Genomic DNA, 8,865 nt, shown 5'->3' on the forward strand with positions numbered 1-8,865 from the left:
GGTTGAATTCCCTTTGCTTAAGAAGCTTAAACTCCTTGGATGTCCTGCCCTTGCCTCAGGATAAAATTCAGACACCTTAAGCGAGCGCACAAGGTCTTTTGTGAGTCAGCCCCTATTTAATTCTGCAGTCTCCATTTCCACTGGAGCTTGACCTGAATACTAAATGAAATTGCTTGCAGTTCTAGAAAAGACATTTTCTGGTGATGCCAGGTCTGTGCCTGGGCTGCTCCCTCTGCGGGATCATCTTTCCCTGCTCCCTCACCTGGCTGCCTCCGCCTAGGCCCCAATTCTTTCATGAAGTCTTCCCTCCCATAGCCTGCCCCTACCTGCCCCTACCCGCCCTCATTCCCACAGTCTGTTGAGGTGTCCCTCTGAAGACTGCTCCCATCTTACACTGTAATTTTCTTTATGAGGCTGCCTGTCAGAATTTGTTTATTTTCTTATCCACACTAGGGTTTTGAATTCTTTCCCAGCAGGCACCTAAACACACTTCTGGTACAGAATAAGGGCTCAATACAGTAGATCTTTGTCAAATAATAAACCAACAAACAACATGGCAACCAAAAGACATGAAGTGTGGGGAGGGTGGTGGTGGTGGTGGTGGTGGTAGAGTGGTTTCTCTGTGATGTTACCTGAACTGGACAAAGTAGTGAGAATCCGGGAAAACTGGGCTCTCGTCTAACTTCAACATGAATTAAATGACCACCTTTGGGCAAGTCATTTAACCTCTCTAAAGCTCAGCCAGCTTTTTTTGTAAATAAGAGAAGTGCCATGGTTTTGTGAGGATAAATAAAATCTGCAATACACAGTGCCTGAAATATTATCTAGAATACATTAAGGATTTAATAAGTAAAAGTCTAATCATTAAGAATCTAATAAATAATAATTATAGTCCCTTGAAGTTTCATTTTTTTTATACTGATTAAATCAACTAGATCAACTCAACAAAATCAAAGGGATTTAGACTAGGAATTTAAAATAGAGAATTATCAATCAAGCAAATGAAAATTTTCTGGCACGTAGAGGAGAAGTACGAAAGAGCAAGCAAATGACAGAAGGATTAAGTTTCAAAATGGATGGGAAAATCTATTTCACATGAGTGAGAATATCTCCACTGTCTTTTCTCCTTTGCTTCAGTGTTTCACTTTACTACATTTTATAGAGATAAAATTTGTATACAAATATTAAGTATACAATTTGGGTTGGTGGGGGGGTACTACGGCGGATTGAACTCAGGGGCACTTAACCACTGAGCTCCATCCCCAGCCCTTTTTTATATTTTATTTAGAGACAGTGTCTCACTGAGTTATTTAGGGCCGTGCTAAATTTCTGAGGCTGGCTTTGAACTCCTGATGCTCCTGCCTCTGCCTCCCGAGCTGCTGGGATCACAGGCATGCACCACCGTGCCTGGCTTTGAAGTATACAGTTTGATGAGTTTTGACAAATTTGTATATCCATGTAATCAACAGTACAGTCATGACATAGAATATTTCAATAACTTAAAAATTTTTTCATATGCCTTTGTTTGATCAATTCCCCCTAAGACAACAATTATTGAAATCCCCAGACTCAGAGGATTTTACTGGGTAAATTCAATTAAAAATTTAAGGAAGAACAAAAGCAGAAGATTAAGAAAAGAAGAAGTAAAGCTATCTTTATTTACAGATGACATGAAAAGACTACTAGAAGTAATTGAACTTAGTTTTGAGAATGCACAAAAAATTGTATACTAACAGAAAATAATTGGAAAAGTGAAATTGTAAAAAGCAATTAAATTTATAATAAATATTAAAGAACATAAGATACTAAGAACTGAAGTTTTCAAAATAAGTGTAAGGCCTTTGTATTAAAAAACTACCAAATATAACACATTGCTGAGAGAAATGTAAGAAGACCTCCCCAAAAATGGAAAGAGGGAGAGATTATACTACATTTATAGACTGAAATTGTTGATATTAAGAATAAGTTTCTTCTTTCGAGCTGGGGCTATAGCTCACCTAGCATGTGTGAGGCCCTGGGTTTGATCCTTAGTAACGCATAAAGATAACAAATAAAAGAAAGGCATTCTGTCCATCTCCAACTATAAAAAACATTTAAAAATAGTAAGTTTTTTCTCAAATTAATCTATAAAATCGATCTAATTCCAATCGAGCTCCCAATAGGTTCTTTTGACTACACTAAGTACCTCATATAAGTGGAATCATACAGTATTTGTCTTGTGCCTGTCTTGTTTCACTTAACAAAAACCACTCAAATTTCATTCATATTGTAATATAAGTCAGAAATACAGTAGCTGCTTTGTGAAGATTGGACCAACCCTGCACAACGGGGTTAGGCATTACTTGATTGTAATGTATTGTTTTTTTATAGATTGCTGGATTTGATAATATTTTGGTAAATATTTTTGCATTGATGACCATGAGGAATATTGGTCCATTATTTTCTTGTAATGCATCAAAAAGTTTGATATCAAAATTAATCTAGCATCATAAAATTGACTGAAAATTAATCTCCTCATTCATAACTTCTAAAGAATTTTATAATGTGAGAGACCATCTAGATCTGGTATTATTTTTATGTACAGGTTTTTAATACAAATTTCATTTTCAAGCCAATTTTGTATAATTTGGACTTACTATTTTTTTATGTGTCAGTTTAAATTAAAATGTTTTTCATGGAATTTGTTCATTTCCATCAAAGATGTTAAAAATGTTGACATAAAGTTTTCTAAAATATCAATTTTGGGGTCCTTTTAAAGACTGAATTATCCAGTAACATCCCCTCTTTCTTTTACAATATTAGCAAGTAATATTTGTCAGTCTTCCTAGGTTATCAATTTTAGAAAGTCCTTTCAAAAACAGTATGGAAATTCCTCAGAAAACTTGGAATGGAACTACCTTTTATCCCAGTTTTCCCACTCCTTGGTGTATACTCAAAGGACTTAAAGTCACCATGCTATAGTGATCTAGCCACATCCATGTTTATAGCACCTCAATTCACAATAGCTAAACTATAGAACCAACCTGGGTGTCCTTCAATAGATGAATGGACAAAGAAAATGTGGTATATATACAGAAGGGGATATTACTCACCCAAAAAGAAGAATGAAATTGTGGCATTTGCCTGTAAATGGATGGAATTGGAGACTATCATGCTAAGTGAAATAAGCCAATCCCAAAAAACCAAAGGAAGAATGTTCTCTCTGATATGCAGATGCTAACACCCAATGAGGATGGGGGAGGGATAAAAATTCAATGGATTAAACAAAGGAGTAGGATTAGGAACAGGAAAGAAGTAGAATGAATCGGACATAACTTTCCTAGGTTTGTATATAAATACATGACCAGTGTAACTTCACATCATGTTTGGCCAAAAGAATGGGATCTTAATTAGAATAAATTATACTCCATGTATGTATAATATGTCAAAATATATTCTATTGTCATGTTTGTTCTTAAAGAACACATTTTAAAAAACCACACTATAAAAAATGAAAAATAAACAAATGTAGAAAATCTGAAACAATAAAGAAAGTCCTTTTAAAGAATTAACTTTTGGCTTTTTAAATTTTCTGTGTTGTTTTCTATTTTATTTATTTCTGTTCTTTTCTTCAAATTTCCCTTTATTTTAGTATAAGTTTAAATTTTTCTTTTTCTAGTATTTTAGGGTAAAAACTTAGATTATTCATTTTTAAGGCTTCTTCTTATATAAGCCTTTAAAGCTACACATTTTCCTAAGGGTTGATTTAGTTTCAAGCAATAATTTCAATGTGTAATGTTTTAATTGTCATTTAGTTTGGAACTTTTCCTTTCAGCCTCACTGGGGTATAACCTATCAAAAATAAAACTCTCCCATTTTAAGAGTTTAGTTTGATGAGTTTCAGCAATTTTATAAAAACCACGTTACTGTAACTAGAATCACATATTCCTACTGTTATCACCCCACAAAACCTCCTCATACCTTCTCTCTTGGTCCATTTTAGGCTGCTATAACAGAATGCCTGACTGGGAAATTCATAAAGAACAGAAATTTATTGGCTCATGTTTCTGGAGATTGGAAAGTCCAAGACCATGGCACCTGCATTAGGCAAGGACTTTCTGATTGTATCATTCCGTGGAGGAAGGTACAAAGGTAATAGAGGGCAAAAACAAGCAGGGGTCAAACTCGCCTTCATGACAAACCCACTCCTGTGGTAACAACATTAATTCACACATGAAGGCAGGGCCCTCATGACCTACATACCTCCCTGTTTTGGCCAGATTTTTCAGTGCTCTGACTAAAAGAGCTGACTAGAAGAAGAAGCAGCTTACATCATGATCAGATAGCAGAGAGAAACTCACTTGCCAGATAGAAAGTGCAGACCCAAAGGCACAACCCCAGGGACCCACCTCCTCCAGCCACACCTTACCCATCCTCAGTTTGCACTCAGTTAATTCCATCAGAGGGTTAATTCACTGGTTCAGCTAAGGTTTTCATATTTCTCCTCTAAAATTTGCATTTTCTCACACATGAGCTTTTGGAGGACACCTAATATCTAAACCATAACACTCCCATTAGATTCCACTTTCCAATATTATTGCATTGAGAATTAAGTTTATTTCCAGCATATGAATTTGAAGGACACATTCAAATCGTAGCACTCTCCTTTAATCCCTGGGCCCCACGATCACTATTCTGACATAATTTTTATCTTTTCTAGGATTGAATATGCATGGGATCATGTAGTAGATAGTTATTGTGTTTGACTTATTACACTCAGCATAATTTTAGGTTTTCAGATTATTTATATTAGTATTTTGCTCTATTACAATTCTGAGTAGTATTTCCTATACATACTCACCAATCAGGAATTGGACCCGTTTTTGCCTGTATTATCTTTGTACCTTTCACCATGGAATGATACAATCAGAAAGGCCTTGCCTAATGCAGGTACAATGATCTTGGACTTTCCAATCTTCAGAAACATGAGCCAATAAATTTCTGTTCTTTAAGAATTTCTCAGTCAGGCATTCTGTTATAGCAGCACAAACATGGTATTTCTTCCATGTTTCTTCTTATAAACAGGGATGCTCTAAGCATTCACGTATGTGTAATTTTTCACTTTAATACCCAGGGATGGGATGCTCATTTTAACTTAGAGGATATCAACACACTGTTCTCCAAAAGACTGTCAATGTTTTTGCATTTATACTATGACAATTCCAATTACTCCACACTCCTCACCATCACTTGGTATTGCCAGTCTTTTTAATTTTAGTCATTGTAATTGGTGTGTAATGGGATATTATAATGGTTTCATTTGCATTCTCCTGACTAGAGATGTTGACTACATTTTCATATGCTTATTTGCCATCTGTACTTTTTCTTGTATGAGACGTTTGTTCAAGTCTTTTGCCAAATCTTTCCTCATGTTTGCTTGCCTGCTATGGATTATAAATAATCTTTATGGATTCTGGACACAAGCCCTTTAGCAGACATATGCTTTGCAGATATTTTCTCTCAATATGCAGCTTGCCTTTTCATCTCTTGCATTGTGTCCTGAAATAATAAGTTTTAAATTTCATCCAATTTCTTTTTTTTTCCTCTTTTACTATCAAAATCGTGCTAATCTTATTAAATGAGTTGAATGCTGCTTTTCCCTTTGTTTTCTGAGTTGTTTTAGAATTTGTTTTATTTCTTCTTTAAATATTTAATAAAAATATCAAGATTTCTATGAGCCTAAAATTTTCTCTGTGGAAAGGATATAAATTATGAATTTAAATTATGCTATTAAATAGGGATATTTGATTTCTCTAATTTTGTGACAGGATATGGTTTGGTAACCTGTATCTCTCAAAAAAAAATCTGTCCGTTCCATCTGGATTGTCAAGTTTATTGGCAAAAGTTATGTTTGGCAGTATAAGATCTTGCTAATTTTTATAAAATCTGAAATCATCTCCCATTTTTTGATATATACTGTTTCATCCTTTGGCTGGACTTAAAAAAAATTTTTTTTAGTCATTGATAGACCTTTATTTTATTTTATTTATTTATGTGGTGCTGAGAATGGAACCTAGTGCCTCACACATGCCAGGCAAGTGCACTACCACTGAGCCACAGCCCCAACCCCCTTTGGCTGGACCTTTATTAATTTTATTGATGTTTTCAAAGAATGAGGCTCTATTGTGTATCTTAGTTATGTTTTATTGATTCTTATTGTTATCCTTATTATATCCTTCCTTCTACTGATTTGGGCTTACTTTTTGCCTTTTTTATTTCTTATTTCATAAGGTTGAAATGTAGATCATTGATTTTAGATCTTTTTCTTTTCCAAAAATAAATAAGCTGGGGATGTGGCTCATGCGGTAGCGCGCTCACCTGGCATGCGTGCGGCCCGAGTTTGATCCTCAGCACCACATAGAAACAAAGATGCTGTGTCTGCCGAAAACCAAAAAATAAATATTAAAAAAAATTCTCTCTCTCTCTCTCTCTCTCTCTCTCTCTCTCTCTCTCTTTAAAAAAAAAGCTGTAAATATTGCCCTAAATACTATTTTCACTGCATTTCATAAATGGAATGTGGAATATTTATGATGTTGCATTTTTGTTGTTATTTAGTTCGAAATACTTTCTAAACTCTCTTACAACTTTTTCTTTAATATATGAATTATTTAGGAAGGTGTTGCTGAATTTCCAAGCATTTGAACTTTTCTTAGATATCTTATTCTTGCTGGTTTCTAATTCAATTCTGTCATAATCAAAGAACACATTCAGTCTTGTTTCATTATTTTAGAAAGCTGGTGGTGACATTTTTCATAGTTGAATATTTCATCCCTCTTGATAAATGTAGTGTATTGCATTTAAAATAATACAATTTTTGTATTTTTTAAATACTGAGGGTAGGGTTCTATAAGTAGTGGTTAGGTTCAGATTGCACATTTGTAAATCTATGTGATTCTAATTTTATTTTGTCCTCCTGTTCCTTTAATTGTTGAGAGAAGGGTATTAAAATCTGTACCATGATGGGGAAATTACAATTTTTGTTTCCAGTACTTTGAAGTTTTATTGTTGTGCCATAAACTTTTATTAGTGTCATATTTTTCTATGAATTGACCCATTTATCATTACGAAATGTCCCTCTTTTCCTCTGGTAATGTTTATCTTTAAATATTTTTAACCTCATTTTAGTATAGCTGCTCCCGCCTCCTTATACCTTCTATTTTCATGGTGCATATTTTACACTCATGTACTTTTTAATCTATTTTTCTCCATATAGTTAAAGTGCAACACTAGCTGGTAGCATATATTTGAGATCTTACCCTTATATATGTTCTGACTATCTTTCTTTTTTTTTTTAAACACAATGTACTTTTTTTTTTTTGAGAGAGAGAGAGAGAGAGAGAGAGAGAGGAGAGAAAGAATTTTAATATTTATTTTTTTTTAGTTTTCGGCGGACACAACATCTTTGTTTGTATGTGGTGCTGAGGATCGAACCCGGGCCGCACGCATGCCAGGCGAGCATGCTACCGCTTGAGCCACATCCCCAGCCCCCTATCTTTCTTTTTTATTTGTAGTTTTTAAACCACTAGTATATGTATTGATATATTTGTTCTCCATTTTATTATTTATTTTATATTATCTCTTCTAAATTTTCTTGCTGTCTTCTCCTTTATTGACTTTCCTTAGATAGTTTTTTGTAATTTAAATTTTAGATTTATTATTGGCTCCTTAGCTTTATTTATGTTAGTGGTATGCATAAGCACACACACTCACACACAAATACCTTTTCATAGTCTACTTCCATTTACACATTATAAAATATAGAAGACTTGCATCTGCATAAGATCTGTATTGACTTCATCCCAGTCCTTTCTCCTGTAACTGACAGGTGGATATGTTACAACTCCCACAAGATAATGATATATTTCACTTCAAAATGTCATACTGATCATACAAAAATTAAGGTGAAAAATTAAAAAAAATGTCTGTCTGTTTACCCAATTATCATTTCAGATGCCCTTCATTTTTATCTGTGAATCTGAGATTCTCATTTTTTTTATCATTTCTCTTCAGCTTCAAGAACTATCTTTAGCATTTCTTGTAGTGCAGTTCTGCTTGTGCCAAATTCTCTAAGTTTTCTTTCATCTAAGAACATATTGCTTCTTTGTTATTAAAGGGCACAAGTTTCTGGTTGGCACTTTTTTTTATTTCTTTCATTTTAAAAATGTTGTTCCACTCTGCTGCCCTCCATGGTTTTTCATAAGTTATCAGCTTTTATTAAAATTATTGTCTTTGTATAGATGAAGTGTCATTTTTCCTTTGCCACTAAGATTCGGATTTTAACACTTTCACTTTGATGATGCCTATTTCTGAAAGATTTGCTTTGGTAAAAAATAAAATTTCATGTTAAATAAGAGCATCACAGATCCCTTTAATTGTCAGAACACAAAACATGTAGAACTGGGTCAGGTTTCAAAGGAGCATTTTATTAAACTTTTAAAGAACATGTTGTGGTTTCGGTATTTGGTGTCCCCGAGAGCTCATGTGTGAGACAAAAATGAGAAGGTTTAGAGGAGAAACCTCTAAGGATTGATTTATGAGAACCTTAACCCAATCAGTGAATTGATCCCCTGATGAGATCAACTGAGTGGAAACTGAAGGGCGTGGCTGGCGGAGGTGGGTCACGGGGGTGTGGCTTTAGGGGTCCATATTTTGTGTCTGGCAAATGGAGCCTTTGCTCTCTGATCATCATATGAGCTGTTTCACTCTGCCACATTCTTTGACCATGATGTTCTGCCTCACCTGGAGCCCCAAGGAATAGAGATGGTACATATGGACTGAGACCTCTGAAATGTGCACCCTCAAATAAACTATTCCACCTCTACAGTT

This window comes from Urocitellus parryii, chromosome 8 (assembly GCF_045843805.1).
Source record: "Urocitellus parryii isolate mUroPar1 chromosome 8, mUroPar1.hap1, whole genome shotgun sequence".
Taxonomy (NCBI): Eukaryota; Metazoa; Chordata; class Mammalia; order Rodentia; family Sciuridae; genus Urocitellus; species Urocitellus parryii.